The sequence below is a fragment of the Rutidosis leptorrhynchoides genome, chromosome 2, assembly GCF_046630445.1.
Source record: "Rutidosis leptorrhynchoides isolate AG116_Rl617_1_P2 chromosome 2, CSIRO_AGI_Rlap_v1, whole genome shotgun sequence".
NCBI classification, from domain to species: Eukaryota; Viridiplantae; Streptophyta; class Magnoliopsida; order Asterales; family Asteraceae; genus Rutidosis; species Rutidosis leptorrhynchoides.
Genome location: NC_092334.1, coordinates 281093200 through 281117130, shown reverse-complemented (window position 1 = coordinate 281117130; position 23931 = coordinate 281093200).

The window sequence follows — 23931 nt, the reverse complement described above, 5'->3', positions numbered from 1 at the left end:
CATTCTTTTGGGATAGTGACTCTCGTGTAGTTCGGATTCACTAAGGCGCGTGTAGTTCGGCCAATCCCGATTGTTGTTGCGAGGAAGGTAGTGAGTCGCGTGTAGTTCGGATTCACTAAGGCGCGTGTGGTTTTCGGCTAACCTTCGTGTTGTGTGATCTATCGGTTGTTTTATACACCGATGGTGGGGTCGTAAGGACCGTGTGGTGTGATCTATCGGTTGTTTTATACACCGATGGTGGGGTCATGAGGACCCTGTTGTATGATTAGTGATGCGATAGCCGTGTTTCGCTCACATGTTGTTACGGGTGTGACGATAGTCGATCTTGTTCACCTTTGGATTAGCGTTGCCATAGTCGTTTTGGGCGCTATCGGTTCTAGGCGTTTGTTTATGATGGTGCGGTAGTTGCGTATTGGTCGGATTGCGCACTACAAGGGATGTTAAGTGGTAAGTGTTATCCGTAAGGATTCGCTTTTATTCGGTCTTCTTCGGTTTGATGGTTGACTTTATTTTGGCTTGTGGTTGTTACTAGCGATGTACTTGGCATAGTACGCTAGAAGTTGATATCTCGGTACGAGATTGGTTGAGTTTTTCGCGATGTGAGGGATTGAGTTAGTGTTAGTGCTCGGAATTGCGGACTTGATAAATCGCAGGTGACGATTTAGTTGTTAAGGGTAACTCTTTGAGAAGGATTACCTAGAGGAGTTAGAAGAATACATGGTGATTCCTTGTATTCTAAGTGATTGTTGTAAACTTCGGTTGTTGCGTGTATTGCACGGCTCAGAATGCGTGCAAGTATGTGTCTTAGTTAATTGATTAGTCCTTGGGTTAATGAGTAATGTGATGAAAGTCAGATTGAAACGTTTGTTGAGAACCGTAGTGTGTCGGTTTGGATTGATTAAGTGATTAGGATCACGAGGACGTGATTGAATCTAAGTGGGGGAGAGTTGTAACACCCCATTTTTCTAAACATGACACTCGGGGCGTCATTTGAAGTCCAAGAATGATTATTTAATAGTTTGGATATAATGCATTGACCATGATTGACTTTGAGATGTTTTAAAAGTGAAATTGGAGTACATCAGGTAAACTGTCGAGTTTGAGTGCAGTTTGTCGCGTTCTGGTGCGTCGCGTTCCGTGACAAACATGCTTGAAATGAGACAACTTCTGATGGTGATTTCTTTCCACTTTGTCGCGTTTGAGTGTTTTGTGTCGCGTATTGGTGTCGTGAAACGCGACTAATGTCGCTGTAATGACATTATTAACCCATTTTAATGGAATCTTTTGAGGGTGTTTTGGTTAATTCACTTATAGCCGGTTCTAGAGCCATAAGACTGATTCAAGGCTCATATTATCCTCATTTTCACTCAAAAACACTTTCACCTTCAAACCCTAGAGAGAGAGGAGAGTTTTAGAGAGAGAGAACTCCATTTGGAAAAGAAGGAGGTTGTTTCGGGTTAAACCTCAAGTGTTAAAGTTGTTCCACTCGTCAACGGCATCATTTTGGCGGTATTAGTAAGTTCTAACTCCGAATTTCATCTTGGTGATTTGATATTCAAGTTTAGGGTTTTGAGCTAGTTAGTTGTAAAACCCATTTAGGAGGTGAAATGGGTAATTGTAACTAGTTATTGTTGATGTTGGTAGGTTTTGGGTTGGTTAATGATTTAACCATGTTTAGGACTTGTATGTTGTGTGTCATCACTAGTATTAGTGATTATAGAAGTGTTGGAACCACTTTGGGTGTATTTTGGTTAACTAATTTTGAAATGGGTCAAAATTAGGGTTAAGGTGTCATATTGGGCAAGATTGGTGTTTAACGCTTATGCTTGGGTTTAATTGGCATATTAGGACCATTTTCACCTGTGTTAGTGATTGTTGGTTAGTTTTGGCGTACTTTGAGCTTGGAAGTGCAATTTGGGTCAAATTTGCAATAGTTGTCCATTTGTGTCTATTTGTAAATCCACCCTAATTGTGTTGTTGTATTTGTGTTAATGGAATAGGTACTTTCCATTGACGAGTTGCGGATTACTTGGAAGCGTTCATCAAGGCGACAAAGTGAGTGTTAATATCCTATGTGCATATGTATGTGTAGGATGGGTGCGGGTCGGGTGAAGTGGTTCTCGGTTATAGAGCTCATTTCATATATAGGTGGATTTGATGGACTTGTGTATAGGTCCAATTGGCACGGTTGTGCGTTTTGGTTGACCACCTTTGGCGAAGTACACGTTTTGTGTGTACATTATCACACGTGGTTGTGATGTGGATGATATAACCCCAATGGCGAAGGGTTTTGATGTTAAGAAGTGAGTCGCGTGTGGTTTCAAATTCACGATGACGCGTGTAGTTTCGGTCATCTTATTGTATCATGAAAGTGAATCTCATGTAGTTCGGATTCAAGATGACGCGTATAGTTCGGTCATCTTATTGAGGTAGTGATCTCGTGTGGTTTCGGATTACTAAGGCTCGTGTAGTTCGGCCAACCTCGATGTTGTGTTGTTGAAGATAGTAGTCTCGTGTGTATGCGGATCTACTAAGGCTCGTGTAGTTCGGCCAATCTTCATTGTGGAAATTGGGTTTCGGTATTGGGTTAAGGGGTTAAGCTTAGACGTTTATATATTGTTATATATATATATATATATATATATATATATATATATATATATATATATATATATATATATATATATTGTTGTATTGTCGTGATGTAGCTAACCCTCCGGGTGTAGCTTCTTGGCGTTGTTCACATTGTCGTGGGTGAACTTATATTTGTTGATATTATTAACTTGTTGCTTAGTGATCATATGGTATGCCTAGCTTAGCTTGCCTTTACACTTGGATGCTCAGGTATGCGGTATTTGATTATTTATGTGGCGTGTCCATTTTATACATATATATGTATGTAGTATATTCTCACTCACTAAGCATTAGCTTACCCTCTCGTTGTTGATATTTTTATAGGTTCGCGTGATGGCGGCTCGGGTAAGCATGGGGATTAGAGATCTTGGCTAGGTTGCTTTAGAAGATCTTGCTTTTGGACTTGATTAGGATTTAGGTAGCGTAGTCCCAAATCACCATGCTCGGTTTTGTGTAAACGTAACTAGTCGGGTCATAATGATTATAACCGGTTTACGATTTAATTAATGAACCATTGTATTAGGGAGTTTAAATTATTAATGTATGTTTTAAGTTCGTTGAACTTACTTTGGTAACAAATATGTTTTGGAAATTGTGTAATGGGACCTAAAGTATTATTTAACGCGTATTAAAGGGAAAATTTTTTATGGGACGGTTTTAATACGGGTTGGGTTGTTTCAATGGGTCGATATGATATGTCAAAACATTTGCATACGTGTCTATGGTATCCCAAGATTACATAATATATTAGAATATATGTATTATACTATATAAGTTAGCTAGGATATGATTAATATAGATTTGTTACCAATTTTCACGTAGCTACAACAAGTAAAAATATCCAATCTTGGTTTACCCATAACTTCTTCCTTTTTAAATCCGTTTTGAGTGAATCCAATTGCTATGGTTTCATATTGAACTTAAGTTTATGAATCTATACAGAAAAAGTATAAGTTTATAGTCGGAAATACAGGTTACAGGTCATTTTTGTAAAGGTAGTCATTTCAGTCGAAAGAACGACGTCTAGATGACCATTTTGGAAAACATACTTCCACTTTGAGTTTAATCATGATTTTTGGATATAGTTTCATGTTCATAAGAAAAATTATTTTCCCAGAAGAACAACTTTTAAATCAAAGTTTATTATATTTTTTAATTAACTAACCCAAAACAGCCCGCGGTGTTACTACGACGGCGTATATCCAGTTTTACGGTGTTTTTCGTGTTTTCAGGTTTTAAAACATTAAGTTAGCATATCATATAGATATAGAACATGTGTCTATTTGATTTTAAAAGTCAATTTAGAAGGATTAACTTTTGTCTGCGAACAAGTTTAGAATTAACTAAACTATGTTCTAGTGATTTCAAGTTTAAGCCTTCGAATAAGGTAGTTTTATATATATGAATCGAATGATGTTATGAACATCATTACTACCTCAGGTTTTGTGGATAAACCTACTGGAAATTAGAAAAATAGATCTAGTTTCAAAGGATCCTTGGATGGCTTGAAAGTTCTTGAAGCAGAATCATGACACGAAAACAAGTTCAAGTACGATTTCCACTCGAAATAAGATTGTTATACTTATAGAAATTGAATCAAAGTTTGAATATGAGTATTAACTTGTATTAGAAAGATATCTTACTATAAATAAGAAAGATTTCTTGAGGTTGGATGATCACTTTACAATATTGGAAGTAAGCTAGCAAACTTGGAAGTATTCTTGATTTTATGAAACTAGAACTTATAGAATTTATGAAGAACACTTAGAACTTGAATATAGAACTTGAGAGAGATTAATTAGATGAAGAAAATTGAAGAATTAAAGTGTTTTTAGGTGTTTTTGGTCGTTTGTATATGGATTAGATATAAAGGATGTGTAATTTTGTTTACATGTAAATAAGTCATGAATGATTACTAATATTTTTGTAATTTTATGAGATATTTCATGCTAGTTGCCAAATTATGGTTCCTACATGTGTTAGGTGACTCACATGGGCTGCTAAGAGCTGATCATTGGAGTGTATATACTAATAGTACATACATCTAAAAGCTGTGTATTGTACGAGTACGAATACGAGTGCATACGAGTAGAATTGTTGATGAAACTGAACGAGGATGTAATTGTAAGCATTTTTGTTAAGTAGAAGTATTTTGATAAGTGTCTTGAAGTATTTTAAAAGTGTATGTATACATATTAAAACACTACATGTATATACATTTTAACTGAGTCGTTAAGTCATCGTTAGTCGTTACATGTAAGTGTTGTTTTGAAACCTTAAGGTTAACGATCTTGTTAAATATTGTTAACCCATTGTTTATTATATCTAAAGAGATGTTAAATTATTATATTATCTTGATATTATGATATATTAATATATCTTAATATGATATATATACAGTTAAATGTTGTTACAATGATAATCGACGAATTGAAGTTTTTCGTTGATTTGGATTTCGTCTAACGGAATAGTGAGATCTTCTTTAGAAAAACATTTCTTCAAATTTGAGACGTGGAAAGTGTTATGTACAGCCGCGAGTTGCTGTGGTAATTCAAGTCGGTAAGCTACTGGTCCGACAAGATCAATAATCTTGAATGGTCCTATATACCTTGGATTTAATTTTCCTCGTTTACCAAATCGAACAACGCCTTTCCAAAGTGTAACCTTAAGCATGACCATCTCTCCAATTTCAAATTCTATATCTTTTCTTTTAATGTCGGCGTAGATCTTTTGTCGACTTTGGGCGGTTTTCAACCGTTGTTGAATTTGGATGATCTTCTCGGTAGTTTCTTGTATTATCTCCGGACCTGTAATCTGTCTATCCCCCACTTCACTCCAACAAATCGGAGTCCTGCACTTTCTACCATAAAGTGCTTCAAACGGCGCCATCTCAATGCTTGAATGGTAGCTGTTATTGTAGGAAAATTCTGCTAACGGAAGGTGTCGATCCCAATTGTTTTCGAAATCAATAACACATGCTCGTAGCATGTCTTCAAGCGTTTGTATCATCCTTTTGCTTTGCCCATCAGTTTTTAGATGATAAGCAGTACTCATGTCTAGACGAGTTCCTAATGCTTGCTGTAATGTCTGCCAGAATCTTGAAATAAATCTGCCATCCCTATCAGAGATAATAGAGATTGGTATTCCATGTCTGGAGATGACTTCCTTCAAATACAATCGTGTTAACTTCTCCATCTTGTCATCTTCTCTTATTGGCAGAAAGTGTGCTGATTTGGTGAGACGATCAAAACCACTTGCTGTCCTTGGCAATTTAGTGATGAAATCCATGGTAATGTTTTCCCATTTCCATTCCGGGATTTCGGGTTGTTGAAGTAGACCTGATGGTTTTTGATGCTCAGCTTTGACCTTAGAACACGCCAAACATTCCCCTACGTATTTAGCAACATCGGCTTTCATACCCGGCCACCAAAAACGTTTCTTGAGATCCTTGTACATCTTCCCCGTTCCAGGATGTATTAAGTATCTAGTTTTATGAGCTTCTCTAAGTACCATTTCTCTCATATCTCCAAATTTTGGTACCCAAATCCTTTCAGCCCTATATCGGGTTCTGTCTTCCCGAATATTAAGATGCTTCTCCGATCCTTTGGGTATTTCATCCTTTAAATTTCCCTCTTTTAAAACTCCTTGTTGCGCCTCCTTTATTTGAGTGGTAAGGTTATTGTGAATCATTATATCCATAGCTTTTACTCGAATGGGTTCTCTTTCCTTTCTACTCAAAGCGTCGGCTACCACAATTCGCCTTCCCTGGGTGGTAACGAATCTAAAAGTCATAATCATTCAACAATTCAATCCACCTGCACTGCCTCATGTTTAGTTGTTTCTGATTAAATATATGTTGAAGACTTTTGTGGTCGGTATATATAATAGTTTCAACCCCATATAAGTTGTACCTCCAAGTCTTTAATGCAAAAACAACCGCGCCTATTTCCAAATTATGCGTTGTATAATTCTGCTCGTGAATCTTCAATTGTCTAGACGCATAAGCAATTACCTTCGTTCGTTGCATTAATACACAACTGAGACCTTTCTTTAAAGCGTTACAATATATCACAAAATCATCATTCCCTTCAGGTAATGATAATATAGGTGCCGTAGTTAACTTTTTCTTTAACAATTGAAACGCTTTCTCTTGTTCATCATTCCCTTCAAGGGTTTTGCTATTCTGGAAAAATCTTGGATGAACCTTCTGTAGTTACCAGCTAGTCCTAAAAATTGGCGTATATGCTTCAGAGTTTTCGGGGTTTCCCATTTTTCAACGGTTTCAATCTTTGCTGGATCCACCTGAATACCTTCTTTGTTCACTATGTGATCGAGGAATTGAACTTCTTCCAACCAAAATGCACACTTTGAAAACTTAGCGTATAATTTTTCCTTCCTTAACAACTCTAGCACTTTTCTCAAATGTTATTCATGCTCTTGGTCATTCTTTGAGTAAATAAGTATGTCATCGATGAAAACAATGACAAACTTGTCAAGGTATGGTCCACAAACTTGGTTCATGAGGTCGATGAACACAGCTGGTGTGTTAGTCAACCCAAACGGCATAACCATAAACTCATAATGACCGTAACGCGTCCTAAAAGCAGTCTTTGGAATATCATCCTCCTTCACCCGCATTTGATGATACCCAGAACGTAAATCAATCTTAGAATAAACCGATGAGCCTTGTATTTGATTAAATAAGTCTTCGATTCTCGGTAGTGGTAGCGGTTCTTGATGGTAAGTTTGTTCAACTCTCGGTAGTCGATACATAACCTAAATGTACCATCCTTCTTCTTGACAAACAAAACAGGAGCTCCCCATGGTGATGTGCTTGGTCGAATGAAACCACGCTCTAAAAGTTCTTGTAATTGGATCTGAAGTTCCTTCATTTCGCTGGGTGCGAGTCTGTATGGAGCACGAGCTATTGGTGCAGCTCCCGGTACAAGGTCTATTTGAAATTCAACAGATCGGTGTGGAGGTAGTCCCGGTAATTCTTTCGGAAATACATTGGGAAATTCTTTTGCGACGGGAACATCATTGATGTTCTTTTCTTCGAAATTAACTTTCTCGACATGTGCTAGCACAACATAGCAACCTTTTCTTATTAGTTTTTATGCCTTTAGGTTATAGGTTACTAATAAGATTTAACTTCGCGTTGCTCTTTTCTCCGTACACCATTAAGGGTTTTCCTTTTTCTCGTATAATGCGAATTGCATTTTTGTAACAAACGATCTCTGCTTTTACTTCTTTCAACCAGTCCATACCGATTATCACATCAAAACTCCCTAACTCTACTGGTATCAAGTCAATCTTAAATGTTTCGCTAACCAGTTTAATTTCTCGATTCTGACATATATTATCTGCTGTAATTAATTTACCGTTTGCTAATTCGAGTAAAAATTTGTTATCCAAGGGCGTCGGTGAACAACTTAGTTTAGCACAAAAATCTCTACTTATATAGCTTCTATCCGCACCCGAATCAAATAAAACATAAGCAGATTTATTGTCAATGAGAAACGTACCCGTAACAAGCTCCGGGTCTTCCTGCGCTTTTGCTGTATTAATATTGAAAACTCTTCCGCGGCCCTGCCCATTAGTATTCCCCTAATTGGGGCAATTTCTACTAAAGTGGCCCGATTTTCCACATCCAAAACAAACTATGGCGGTGTTATTGGTTCTGACATTATTTGTTCCTTTAGTTCTGTCATGCAATGGTCCGTAGATTTCGCACTTCTTCGCGCTATGACCATTTCTTTTACACCTATTGCAAAATGTCGTGTAGAACCCCAGGTGATGCTCTTCACATCTTTGGCATGGCTGTTTTTGATTTTTGTTGCCATTGTTGTTATTTGTTGTTGGGATTGTTATTATTGCTGTTGTTGTTATTGCTGTTGTTATTGTTGTTAGGACGGTTATTGTAGTTGTTGTTGGGATATTTGTTGAAGTTGTTGTTACGATTGATGTTGCGGTTATTGGGATAGTTATTGCGATTTTGGTTGTGATTGTTGTTGTTGTTGTTATATTGGTGACTCTTGTCATTGGTTTCTTCCCACTTTCTCTTGACTTGTTTCATGTTAGCCACTTCGGTCGCCTGCTCTTTAATCCTTCCTTCGATCTGGTTCACTAATTTGTGAGCCATTCGACTTGCCTTTTGAATGGAGGCGGGCTCGTGTGAACTCACATCTTCTTGAATTCTTTCCGGTAACCCTTTTACAAATGCGTCTATCTTCTCATCTTCGTCTTCAAATGTTCTGGGACACAATAGGCACAATTCTGTGAATCGTCATTCGTACGTGGTGATATCGAAACCTTGCGTTCATAATCCTCTAAGCTCTACCTTGAGCTTATTGAACTCGTTCCTGGGACGATACTGCTCGTTCATCAATTGCTTGAATGCTGACCATGGTAGTGCGTAAGCAGCATCTTGTCCTATCTGCTCGAGATAGGTATTCCACCACGTTAATGCCGTACCTGTGAAGGTATGCATAGCGTACTTAACTTTGTCCTCTTCAGTACACTTACTTATGGCAAACAAAGATTCGACCTTCTCGGTCCACCGTTTCAATCCAATTGGTCCTTCGATTCCATCAAATTCCAAAGGTTTACAGGCAGTGAATTCTTTGTAGGAGCATCCGACACGATTTATTGTGGAATTAGTTCCACTGCTAGATCCAGAGTTATTGTTATTTTGCATCGCAGCCTGTACTGCGGCAATGTTTGCTGTAAGGAAAACACGGAAGTCTTCCTCGCTCATGTTCAAATTCTGACGAGTCACCGGTGCCATTTCCTTCAAAATAGCCAACTGAATCGAGTTAATCATACAGAATATTAAGAGTAGTCAATAGTATTTCGTAGCATAATATGAAGTCATTTATAAAAGCTTTTTCTTCATATTAGCGTTTTATAAGTTTAAATTCGGGTACTACCTACCCGTTAAGTTCATACGTAGTAGCTAATATACAATTCAACTACTACAATTCCATATGAAAAACTGATTATAATAATATATCACATATAAATATTCTTCAAACTTACAACATCGCTATATTACATATAACATGAAATATAGTACACTTTGATACATGACAGTTTTGAAGATAAATCTAGTTAATACGCAAGTTGTTCAGCAAAGGAAATAAAGAGACTTAATTCATAAGTCTAGAAACAAGTCATGCATTCTGGTTTTACTAAGACGACTTCCCATCCTTGGTCTTGTGGAAAATAACCGTTATGACCATTGGCTAGGCAGCATGTTGTAATGTCGTCAAAAGGACGAGGGTTTCGTAATGTCCAACATCCCCGTAATAATCTAAAAACCTTGTTTCTCACCTCAACTACTGAATACGTCACTTGTGGGAAGGTTTTATTTAAAAGCTGCAATTCGATGTTCTTTTTCTCACTTTGGTAAGAAGCGAACATCACTAACCCGTAAGCATAACATGCTTCTTTATGTTGCATGTTAGAAGCTCTTTCTAGTTCACGAAATCCTATGTTGGGATATGTTGAGTCAAAATAGGTTCTTAACTCGTAGCGTAAAATTGCATTTGGGTTCCCCGCATTTAACGCTTTAAAGAAAACACGGCGTAACTTATGGTCTCCCCAATGTGATATACCCCACCTATCAAAGGAAAGCCTTTTATAAACTAAGGCATTTCTGGAAAGTCTTTCAAATGTTTGACAAGTTAATTTCGCCATAACTAAATGTGCCAATGAATTCTGACCGACTCTAGACAAGATTTCCTCAATCATATCCTCTGGTAGGTCTTCTAAAATATTTGGTTGTCTACCCTTAACGTCCATTTTGTTTTTATACTGTAAAATAGACAAGGATTAGATTCGTAAAAGATAATTAACAAACAATACAAGCAATTTTTACATAAAACATAAAAGTACAAGCACACTACAATACATATAATACACAACATGATTACAACCCTCTAATCTGAATCACTGGTTTCCTCTTCTTCGGACTTGGTTCGTTTTCCTAATTTTCTAGGAATATATGGTGTTCCTCTAATACGAGCCGTAGTTTTCCACAATGGTTTAGAAAAACCTGGTGGTTTAGAGATTCCCGGGTCATTGTTACATTTTAGAAAATACGGATGTTGCCGATACATATAAAGTTCATCGGGATTGGAATCGGGTTTCTCTAGTTTTATACCTTTTCCCTTATTAATTTCTTTCGCTTTATTAAATTGGGTCGTGGTAATTTCTATAACATCATTGGAATCTTCATCGGGATCCGATTCATCGGAAAATTGGTAGTCTTCCCAATATTTTGCTTCCTCGATGGAAACACCATTGACCATTATTAACTTTGGTCCGTTGTTTGAGGATTTTCTTTTATTTAATCGATTTACTATAGGTATCAATATTTCTTCCTCCGGAACCTCTTCTTCTTTCGGTTCCTCCTCTTCTGATTCCTCTTCTTCCGGTTCCTCTTCTTCCGGTTCTCCTTCTTCCGGTTCTTCTTCTTCCGGTTCCTCTTCGGGAATTTGTGAATCTTCCCAAATTATATTCGACTCTTCATTATTATTAGGTGAGTCGATGTGATTTGTACTAGTGGTAGACATCTATCACACAATATCAAACACATTAAGAGGTTAATATATCACATAATATTTACATGTTAATAATATATAGTTTCCAACAAAAGTGTTAAGCAATCATTTTTAAAGAAAAAACAGTCGAAGTCCAGACTCACTAATGTATCCTAACAAACTCGATAAGACACACGAATGAAAATTTCTGGTTCTCTAAGACCAACGCTCGGATACCAACTGAAATGTCCCGTTCATATTGATTATAAACGTTCCATATTAATTGATTTCGTCGCGAGGTTTTGACCTCTATATGAGATGTTTTTCAAAGACTGCATTAATTTTTAAAACAACCATAACCTTTATTTTATCTATAAAGGTTTAAAAAGCATTACGTAGATTATCAAATAATGATAATCTCAAATATACCGTTTACACACGACCATTACATAATGGTTTACAATAAGAATATATTACATCAAAAATAATTTTCTTGAATGCAGTTTTTACATAATATCATACAAGCATGGACTCCAAATCTTGTCCTTATTTTAGTATGCAACAGCGGAAGCTCTTAATAATCACCTGAGAATAAACATGCTTAAAACATCAACAAAAATGTTGGTGAGTTATAGGTTTAACCTATGTATTATCAAATCATAATAATAGACCACGAGATTTCATATTTCAATATACATCCCATACATAGAGATAAAAATCATTCATACGGTGAACACTGGTAACCGACATTAACAAGATGTATATAATAATATCCCCTATCATTCCGGGAAATCCATCAGATATGATAAAACAACATCGAAGTACTAAAGCATCCGCAACCATGGATGGGGTTCGTTAGGCCCAATAGATCTATCTTTAGGATTCACGTCAATTAGTAGACTGGTTTACTAATTCTTAGGTTACCAAGTAAAAGGGGCATATTCGGCTTCGATCGTTCAACCATAGAAAGTAGTTTCATGTACTTGTGTCTATTTTGTAAAACATTTATAAAGATGCATGTATTCTCATCCCAAAAATATTAGATTTTAAAAGTGGGACTATAACTCACTTTCACAGATTTTTACTTCGTCGGGAAGTAAGACTTGGCCACTGGTTGATTCACGAACCTATAACAAATATGTACATATATATATCAAAGTATGTTCAAAATATATTTACAACATTTTTAATACATTTTGATGTTTTAAGTTTATTAAATCAGCTGTCCTCGTTAGTAACCTACAACTAGTTATCCAAAGTTAAATGTACGGAAATAAATTGATATATATTATCTTGAATCAATCCACGACCCAGTGTATACACGTCTTAGGCTAGATCACAACGCAAAGTATATATATATTTGGAATCAACCTCAACCCTGTATAGCTAACTCCAACATTACTGCATATAGAGTGTCTATGGTTGTTCTTAATAATATATATACATGGGTCGATATGATATGTCAAAACATTTGCATACGTGTCTATGGTATCCCAAGATTACATTATATATTAGAATATATATATTATACAATATAAGTTAGCTAGGATATGATTAATATAGATTTGTTACCAATTTTCACGTAGCTACAACAAGTAAAAATATTCAATCTTGGTTTACCCATAACTTCTTCCTTTTTAAATCCGTTTTGAGTGAATCCAATTGCTATGGTTTCATATTGAACTTAAGTTTATGAATCTATACAGAAAAAGTATAAGTTTATAGTCGGAAATACAGGTTACAGGTCATTTTTGTAAAGGTAGTCATTTCAGTCGAAAGAACGACGTCTAGATGACCATTTTGGAAAACATACTTCCACTTTGAGTTTAATCATGATTTTTGGATATAGTTTCATGTTCATAAGAAAAATAATTTTCCCAGAAGAACAACTTTTAAATCAAAGTTTATTATATTTTTTAATTAACTAACCCAAAACAGCCCGCGGTGTTACTACGACGGCGTATATCCAGTTTTACGGTGTTTTTCGTGTTTTCAGGTTTTAAATCATTAAGTTAGCATATCATATAGATATAGAACATGTGTCTATTTGATTTTAAAAGTCAATTTAGAAGGATTAACTTTTGTTTGCGAACAAGTTTAGAATTAACTAAACTATGTTCTAGTGATTTCAAGTTTAAACCTTCGAATAAGGTAGTTATATATATATGAATCGAATGATGTTATGAACATCATTACTACCTCAGGTTTTGTGGATAAACCTACTGGAAATGAGAAAAATAGATCTAGTTTCAAAGGATCCTTGGATGGCTTGAAAGTTCTTGAAGCAGAATCATGACACGAAAACAAGTTCAAGTACGATTTCCACTCGAAATAAGATTGTTATAGTTATAGAAATTGAATCAAAGTTTGAATATGAGTATTAACTTGTATTAGAAAGATATCTTACTATAAATAAGAAAGATTTCTTGAGGTTGGATGATCACTTTACAAGATTGGAAGTAATCTAGCAAACTTGGAAGTATTCTTGATTTTATGAAACTAGAACTTATAGAATTTATGAAGAACACTTAGAACTTGAAGATAGAACTTGAGAGAGATCAATTAGATGAAGAATATTGAAGAATAAAGTGTTTGTAGGTGTTTTTGGTCCTTGGTATATGGATTAGATATAAAGGATGTGTAATTTTGTTTACATGTAAATAAGTCATGAATGATTACTAATATTTTTGTAATTTTATGAGATATTTCATGCTAGTTGCCAAATGATGGTTCCCACATGTATTAGGTGACTCACATGGGCTGCTAAGAGCTAATGATTGGAGTGTATATACCAATAGTACATACATCTAAAAGCTATGTATTGTACGAGTACGAATACGGGTGCATACGAGTAGAATACATATTAAAACGAGGATGTAATTGTAAGCATTTTTGTTAAGTAGAAGTATTTTGATAAGTGTCTTGAAGTCTTTTAAAAGTGTATGAATACATATTAAAACACTACATGTATATACATTTTAACTGAGTCGTTAAGTCATCGTTAGTCGTTACATGTAAGTGTTGTTTTGAAACCTTTAGGTTAACGATCTTGTTAAATGTTGTTAACCCATTGTTTATTATATCTAAAGAGATGTTAAATTATTACATTATCATGATATTATGATATATTAATATATCTTAGTATGATATATATACAGTTAAATGTTGTTACAACGATTATCGTTACATATATGTCTCGTTTCGAAATCATTAAGTTAGTAGTCTTATTTTTTTACATATGTAGTTTATTGGTAATATACTTTATGATATTTTTACTTATCATAATATCATTTTAACTATATATATATATATATATATATATATATATATATATATATATATATATATATATATATATATATATATATATATATATATATATATATTTATCCATATATATGACATCATATAGTTTTTACAAGTTTTAACGTTCGTGAATCACCGGTCAACTTGGGTGGTCAATTGTCTATATAAAACCTATTTCAATTAATCAAGTCTTAACAAGTTTGATTGCTTAACATGTTGGAAACACTTAATCATATAAATATCAATTTCATTTAATATATATAAACATGGAAAAGTTCGGGTCACTACACCAACATCATCAATATTTAGCCTAGATAAACATAATTAAACTAGCCAACAATCATGTTCATCAATGAAATCAAAACAATAATAAAGGAAAAATTGTCCATAGACAAAGAATTAAACCTAAAACTTGAATGATCTTCACTTAAATCCGTGTTTGTAGCTTGTATCTCGATGATTAAAGGGTGTTAAACAACTTGAAAAACCATAAAAGAACTCCCCAAAATCGCTCCCATAGGGCTCCCAAACGACCAATATATATTAGTTTATTTAGGGTTGAAAACTGGGTTTAAATAGGCTTTTTCGCACAGGCTTGACCGACCGCGCAGGTTCCGCATGCTCCCTCTAGGCGTCGCTTGCTTCTAAAGTCAGAAAATGTGTTTTTCAGCGTCCAGGTGGCACATGCCCCTTTGATGCGGTGCATGGCCCCTATTTCTCAGCACACTCCGAAAATGAAAGTTCTAGAGCTATGAGTTACGGGCGTCTGGGCTTTAGATTCACCTCAATCCGACTCCGTACGACCGAGATATGCCCAATTTGGTGAAGGCGCATAAATCAGAATCTGAACATCATCTAGCGATCATCCTTTAACTCCAAAACCACATCTTAACTACCAAATACCTGAAATCAATCCCAACATGATTACGTATCGAAAGTTCATGAAATTGATCCAAATATACACAAAATAACAACGATAGTGCCTATAAAAGATATATAAAAACATATATAAAATAGGTACTATCAAATCCTCCACACTTGGTCTTTGCTTGTCCTCAAGCAAATTAAGGCAAAACAATTTAGAATCATACTCCATAGGCCTCAAAAGCATCAAATTTTTAAATTCGAAAGCCATCAGCTTTAGTCTTTACAGCCGGCGGCTATGATTACTAAATTCGATTCTGATACAGTTTATTAAATTTATAGTTAATTGCAATAATCAGGGTATTACTTTATTCAAGCATGTGTTTAAGGGTTTTATCCCATTATTAAATAATTCAAGCTAACTAAAATACATGAATGCAATGAAGTAAACATACCTTTTTAGAGCTAAAGAACAAAGAGAAAAGAAGTGTACTAATATAGCTTGAATGAATTTGGAAGCAAGAAAGAATTACGTCCAATCTTAAACTGATAATTAACTAAATAATAGAAAACTATATATTTTATCTTATGTAAAAACTCAACGTAAAACTCTATTCCGCCTCTCAAAAACTGGAGAATTAGCCTTCTATTTATAATCTTGGGCAGTCGGCTTGGATAGCCGACGACTATAGTGAATATAGCCGGCGACTGTGGCAGTTTTTCATCAATCTGGACTCGCTCCTTGATCACTGATGTGCTAGATCAGGTAATATAATTTAAAAACATAGCAAAATGCCTAATTAAGAGCTAAAACACAAATACAGACAAGCGTACCCGATTGTGTAATAGTATAACTAACTTAAATTCCTAAGTTCATTCCATGGACAACTTAATTGATAATTAGTATGATTAAAGTCATGCAATATTCTAATTAAACATGAAATAAACAATTCTGGGGGTGGTACCATTTAATGACCGATATGTCAAAGAAATGATTAAACACTTAATAATATGCAAACTTTTGAAATAGCAAAGTTCAATAATTAAACAAATATGTTCACTTAGACACTCTTCACTTCCTAATGTTGGGATTTCTAAACTAGAGTAGATAACTTCCTATCATGCATGTGATTTATAGATTAATGGTATATTCCAGAAGCAACTACATATTCTAGCCTACAAAAATGTCACTCAATGTTGGCTAAACCACATACCAGACCGTCTATATACTTTCAGATATCCATCAACTAAATTACTAATTTATAGTAAATGTGCTAGCTGATCGTAGCAACAATTCACACCTGCTTGTTTCTCTTAATTAATTAGCTTCGGCTAGTTGTAAGTTAGCATGCATAACCCTTTGTCACTTAGTTACAAACTATTAATTAAATCCCATGAGTTGTTAATTCATATAGATAAAATCAATAACCAAGCCTTTTAATATAGATAATATGATGCAAGAGTCGTTCTATACTAAACAGTAATTTATCATGCAATCAAATCCATCATCATTGAAATAAAACTAATCCCAACATAATGAATATTTGTCCTAAGTAATCTTAATAAACTTAGCCACCAATCATTATGAAATCAACAAAATAATTATCCAAAGTAAAATCCATACTCAATGAAAATAAGAAATAAACTTAGATAAAAGTGTTTATGAAATCAACCGATGTTTCTTGCTTCCTCTTGATGATTGGAAGGCGTTAGAATGCTCCAATCCTCTTGAAACCTTCAAAAATCACCTACTACCAGCTTTGAAACGTAACTCTCTTCCAAATTCGTATATGGCGTCAAACCCTAAGCCTCGTATTTATAGTTTTCTAAAATCGATAGAAGCAAACGGCGCTTGGGAAGTCCAAGCAGCACTTTTGCGGCAGATTTCCAATCATACCCTAGCATAAAGATGCTCTTAACAAATGATTTTTGATCTCAGGCGGTGCTTCCCTTAGTACAGGCAGCACTTTGTTCATCATCTTCAATCATCACCTGAGCACCCAAGCGGTGCTTTCATTGGTTTAAGTGGAGCTTGACTCTGATCTTCGAAACTTCTGAATTATCTATTTGACAGTTCATGCGGCGCTTGAAGCTTAGGCGGCGCTTTCATCAAACATTTTCTCGAGCTTTTGATTTTACAACAGCACTTGAAGCTTGCAAGAGGTGCGTGAATGGTATTTATCAGCAGATAAGCTTTCTTCTCTTTCTCACCCGGCTCCTCCTATCCAAATCTTCCATTTAACTCGACATTTTCCTGTTATCAATCACAATTCATTAAGTACCAAAATTTCATGCAACTGACTAGAATATCCTCAAAATTATACATAATAATGCCTTAAAATGATATGAAAGACATGTATAATTTAGGCACTATCAATCACCAAGCACCTTCACGCCTAAGTTTTCTACTATAGCTGATATCGGCTAAAAAGTCATGTTTTCACCCTGGTATTAAGGTCAAAAAAAGAAAGATTCGAACTTTATCAGCAAAATACCCACTTCGTCAGTTTAAATTGAAGATCAAGTAATTATGAAGACGGTGCAAAAAGAATCAAGAGAATCAGAGCTAAAACGAAGATTCTAGAGTGAAAACGGTGAAAGACAAGAAATCAAGTTACGATCCAGCGAATCAGCAAGCTAAACTGCCTGCCAAACGGTTTGCCAGTATGGCAAACGGCCTGCCATATGCCCAGATCAAAAGGGCACATTAAACGGGCTGGCCTGGCAAATGACCCCTGCAAACGGCCTGCCAAACGGCCTGCCAGACGTTTGCAGGCAAATTTCAAACTTATTTAAAGAGTCTTTGTCATTCATTCCAACACACACTTCAATTCACTTCTTTCTCTCTCTTATACAATATTAGTCATACTTTCAAGGTCTTCGACTCCGTGCGGGAAATCTAGTACCCGGAGAAGAACGCCGAAGATTGTATTAGGAGCGGTCTGGAGTTTGAAATTGTCACCTTTGTATTCGGAACTCGTTTAATCTACTGGTACTTCTATCCTTTATCTTTATATAATGTCTTCTATCAATATGTTCTGTGATGTTGTTGCCATGAATAGCGAGTAGTTATCTTTAGTGTATGGTATGATATAACTAGTTATAATGCCGAAATAATATTATTGTTTGTGTAGGTTGTCAAAATGCTTTTCGTTTATGCTTTAAACTCAATCGCTTTTCCAACTAATAGAACGTAGTTATTGGCTCTGTTATTGGGAAGTCGCGAACCCCGATTCAGAGTACACTGTGTGTGTCACCCTTTGGTAAGAGAAGTCTATCGGATACAACGTAAGATCTACTGAGGCACACCGGTTGTAGTAAGTCTATCAAGCTTTGGATTATGACTGAGGACTCTTTCGTAGTGAAACTTCTGACTAGACCCTTAGTACATTGTCGGTCCCAGACCATGCTAGTGTAGTCACCAAGCATATAAGCTTCGTACGTGCATGCTGAAGCACAACGGTTGTTGTAAGCTGTACCTCTGCAAAGTAAGGCCATGGAACCCGGTCAGTGCTGATTAGTATACTGCACCATAACGCGGTCTCAAGCATTGCACCCCGCTTGAGGGATTCTTGGTTAATTAAGGAATTGTTTGTTTAAACACATAAAGGATTGAACTGTTAGGATAACTGAACGTGTTCATGGAAGTCAACTTGACTTGGCCATGGTGTTCTTTATGGTTGAACTCTTTTTAAGGGCCTAACTATCTTTTAAAACCAATCATTAATGAAAGCATTGAAACGCATCATGTCTCTCAGATATGGTAAACTCTGTATTCTATTATACTTAAGAAAGTTTAGACCTTTGTGGAATGTTAATACGTCACCCAATCGAGTCGATCAATTGAATGAGCTGTCTGAACGTGTATGCCTGTAGTCAGACTGCACAGGCGTCAGGGGTAAGGGACATTGCTGTCTATTCAGAATCTTCAAGCCTATCGCATTACCCAGTGACATATCTTAAGACAAGGGCGTTTAGCACCAGTGTAATGAATACAAGGTATCTACCTATTCATGAGCCAGCATTCTATAATCTCGGTAGAATAACTGATGAAATGATAGTATGCACTTGTTTTAACTCTATCTGAATTACGAATTTTATTGCATTTACTTTATCTATCTTATAAACTAGAAAAACCCAAAATTAGGCAACCACTACTCCTTTATAACTATCTTGAGCTTTAAATATAGGTTCGATTCTACTGATATCTTAAAAATACGACCCTAGGTCACACTTCCCTTACTCATAATAAGGAGTAATATGATATAGGCCCTGCTAAATATAAATTTAAAACAGTACCCTCTCTTGGTAGCTGATTCTGACGTGTTGCGACGTAACGACACCGCACAAATAAAACCCACCATTTTGGCCATATCAAAGGGAAGTAGTATAGTTTTTGGCGCCGAAGCAGGGGACTGGTATCAGATAATACTGCTTTCTATCAAACTCATTCACAAGCATTTAGTGGTGTCGAAGAAAGACAATTATACACGGACTTGGTTGTTGGATTTTTCAAACAGTCTCCAATTATATTGGAACCAAAAGGATCCTGTCTCTCCATAGTCGGCCTGGCCACTTGGTTTGTTGAATAGTTCGTATGAAGCTCTGTTATCAAAATATCAGGGAATCAGTAGCAAGAACCAAAAACATATTCAACCTTAGGATAGTTAGATTATCTTAGATTAAATTAGATCACTTTAAATTAGACTACCTTAGATTAAGATTACCTTAGATTGCATTAGAATTTCCTTAGATTACCTTAGAAATTTAGTTTATCTGCTTAAAATTAAAAACAAAAAGGCATACCCAGTGTATGACCCAAACCCGATCTAGACCAGGGCCGTTGTTATTCATACCTGATCCAGAAGAAATAATCTCTAAAGCACGCAAGGAAGCACGAATCAGAAATCAAATGGCGTTACGCGTTACTTTAGCAAAAAATACCAAACCCTTGATTGAAGGTCGAGGATGACCGATCAGATTTCCAGAGATTCAAGGACATTCGTTCGAGTTAAAACATCACATCATACAGCTCATTCAAAACAGCTGTCAGTTTCATGGGTTACCGAACGACGATCCCAACTCTCACCTTGATAAATTCATATATCTTTCGAACTCCTACAAACAGCCAGGGATAGGACAAGATATAGTCCGGCTATACTTGTTTCCCTATTCTCTCACTCATCATGCTCAAACATGGTTCGAAGGACTGGAAAAAGATTCCATTACGTCATGGACGGAGATGGATACTAAATTCCTAACCAAATATTTCCCTCCTTCTAAACAAACCAAATTAAAAAATGACATCATTAACTTCAAACAAAGTTACGATGAATCTATTTACACTACATGGGAGCGATTCAAAACCCTGCTGAAGAAATGCCCTAATCACTGAAATGTCCCGTTCTTATTGATTAAAAACGTTCCATATTAATTGATTTCGTTGCGAGGTTTTGACCTCTATATGAGACGTTTTTCAAAGACTGCATTCATTTTTAAACAAACCATAACCTTTATTTCATCAATAAAGGTTTAAAAAGCTTTACGTAGATTATCAAATAATGATAATCTAAAATATCCTGTTTACACACGACCATTACATAATGGTTTACAATACAAATATGTTACAACAAAATAAGTTTCTTGAATGCAGTTTTTACACAATATCATACAAGCATGGACTCCAAATCTTGTCCTTATTTAAGTATGCGACAGCGGAAGCTCTTAATAATCACCTGAGAATAAACATGCTTAAAACGTCAACAAAAATGTTGGTGAGTTATAGGTTTAACCTATATATATCAAATCGTAACAATAGACCACAAGATTTCATATTTCAATACACATCCCATACATAGAGATAAAAATCATTCATATGGTGAACACCTGGTAACCGACAATAACAAGATGCATATATAAGAATATCCCCATCATTCCGGGACACCCTTCGGATATGATATAAATTTCGAAGTACTAAAGCATCCGGTACTTTGGATGGGGTTTGTTAGGCCCAATAGATCTATCTTTAGGATTCGCGTCAATTAGGGTGTCTGTTCCCTAATTCTTAGATTACCAGACTTAATAAAAAGGGGCATATTCGATTTCGATAATTCAACCATAGAATGTAGTTTCACGTACTTGTGTCTATTTTGTAAATCATTTATAAAACCTGCATGTATTCTCATCCCAAAAATATTAGATTTTAAAAGTGGGACTATAACTCACTTTCACAGATTTTTACTTCGTCGGGAAGTAAGACTTGGCCACTGGTTGATTCACGAACCTATAACAATATATACATATATATCAAAGTATGTTCAAAATATATTTACAACACTTTTAATATATTTTGATGTTTTAAGTTTATTAAGTCAGCTGTCCTCGTTAGTAACCTACAACTAGTTGTCCACAGTTAGATGTACAGAAATAAATCGATAAATATTATCTTGAATCAATCCACGACCCAGTGTATACGTATCTCAGTATTGATCACAACTCAAACTATATATATTTTGGAATCAACCTCAACCCTGTATAGCTAACTCCAACATTCACATATAGAGTGTCTATGGTTGTTCCGAAATATATATAGATGTGTCGACATGATAGGTCGAAACATTGTATACGTGTCTATGGTATCTCAAGATTACATAATATATAATACAAGTTGATTAAGTTATGGTTGGAATAGATTTGTTACCAATTTTCACGTAGCTAAAATGAGAAAAAATTATCCAATCTTGTTTTACCCATAACTTCTTCATTTTAGATCCGTTTTGAGTGAATCAAATTGCTATGGTTTCATATTGAACTCTATTTTATGAATCTAAACAAAAAAAGTATAGGTTTCTAGTCGGAAAAATAAGTTACAAGTCGTTTTTGTAAAGGTTGTCATTTCAGTCGAAAGAACGACGTCTAGATGACCATTTTAGAAAACATACTTCCACTTTGAGTTTAACCATAATTTTTGGATATAGTTTCATGTTCATAATAAAAAATCATTTTCTCAGAATAACAACTTTTAAATCAAAGTTTATCATAGTTTTTAATTAACTAACCCAAAACAGCCCGCGGTGTTACTACGACGGCGTAAATCCGGTTTTACGGTGTTTTTCGTGTTTCCAGGTTTTAAATCATTAAGTTAGCATATCATATAGATATAGAACATGTGTTTAGTTGATTTTAAAAGTCAAGTTAGAAGGATTAACTTTTGTTTGCGAACAAGTTTAGAATTAACTAAACTATGTTCTAGTGATTACAAGTTTAAACCTTCGAATAAGATAGCTTTATATGTATGAATCGAATGATGTTATGAACATCATTGCTACCTTAAGTTCCTTGGATGAACCTACTGGAAAAGAGAAAAATGGATCTAGCTTCAATGGATCCTTGGATGGCTCAAAGTTCTTGAAGCAAAATCATGACACGAAAACAAGTTCAAGTAAGATCATCACTTGAAATAAGATTGTTATAGTTATAGAAATTGAACCAAAGTTTGAATATGATTATTACCTTGTATTAGAATGATAACCTACTGTAAGAAACAAAGATTTCTTGAGGTTGGATGATCACCTTACAAGATTGGAAGTGAGCTAGCAAACTTGAAAGTATTCTTGATTTTATGAAACTAGAACTTTTGGAATTTATGAAGAACACTTAGAACTTGAAGATAGAACTTGAGAGAGTTCAATTAGATGAAGAAAATTGAAGAATGAAAGTGTTTGTAGGTGTTTTTGGTCGTTGGTGTATGGATTAGATATAAAGGATATGTAATTTTGTTTTCATGTAAATAAGTCATGAATGATTACTCATATTTTTGTAATCTTATGAGATATTTCATGCTAGTTGCCAAATGATGGTTCCCACATGTGTTAGGTGACTCACATGGGCTGCTAAGAGCTGATCATTGGAGTGTATATACCAATAGTACATACATCTAAAAGCTGTGTATTGTACGAGTGCGAATACGGGTGCATACGAGTAGAATTGTTGATGAAACTGAACGAGAATGTAATTGTAAGCATTTTTGTTAAGTAGAAGTATTTTGATAAGTGTATTGAAGTCTTTCAAAAGTGTATAAATACATATTAAAACACTACATGTATATACATTTTAACTGAGTCGTTAAGTCATCGTTAGTCGTTACATGTAAGTGTTGTTTTGAAACCTTTAGGTTAACGATCTTGTTAAATGTTGTTAACCTAATGTTTATAATAACAAAAGAGATTTTAAATTATTATATTATCATGATATTATGATGTACGAATATCTCTTAATATGATATATATACATTAAATGTCGTTACAACGATAAACGTTACATATATGTCTCGTTTCAAAATCATTAAGTTAGTAGTCTTGTTTTTACATATGTAGTTCATTGTTAATATAATTAATGATATGTTTACTTATCATAATATCATGTTAACTATATATATAACCATATATATGTCATCATATAGTTTTTTTACAAGTTTTAACGTTCGTGAATCACCGGTCAACTTGGGTGGTCAATTGTCTATATGAAACCTATTTCAATTAATCAAGTCTTAACAAGTTTGATTGCTTAACATGTTGGAAACATT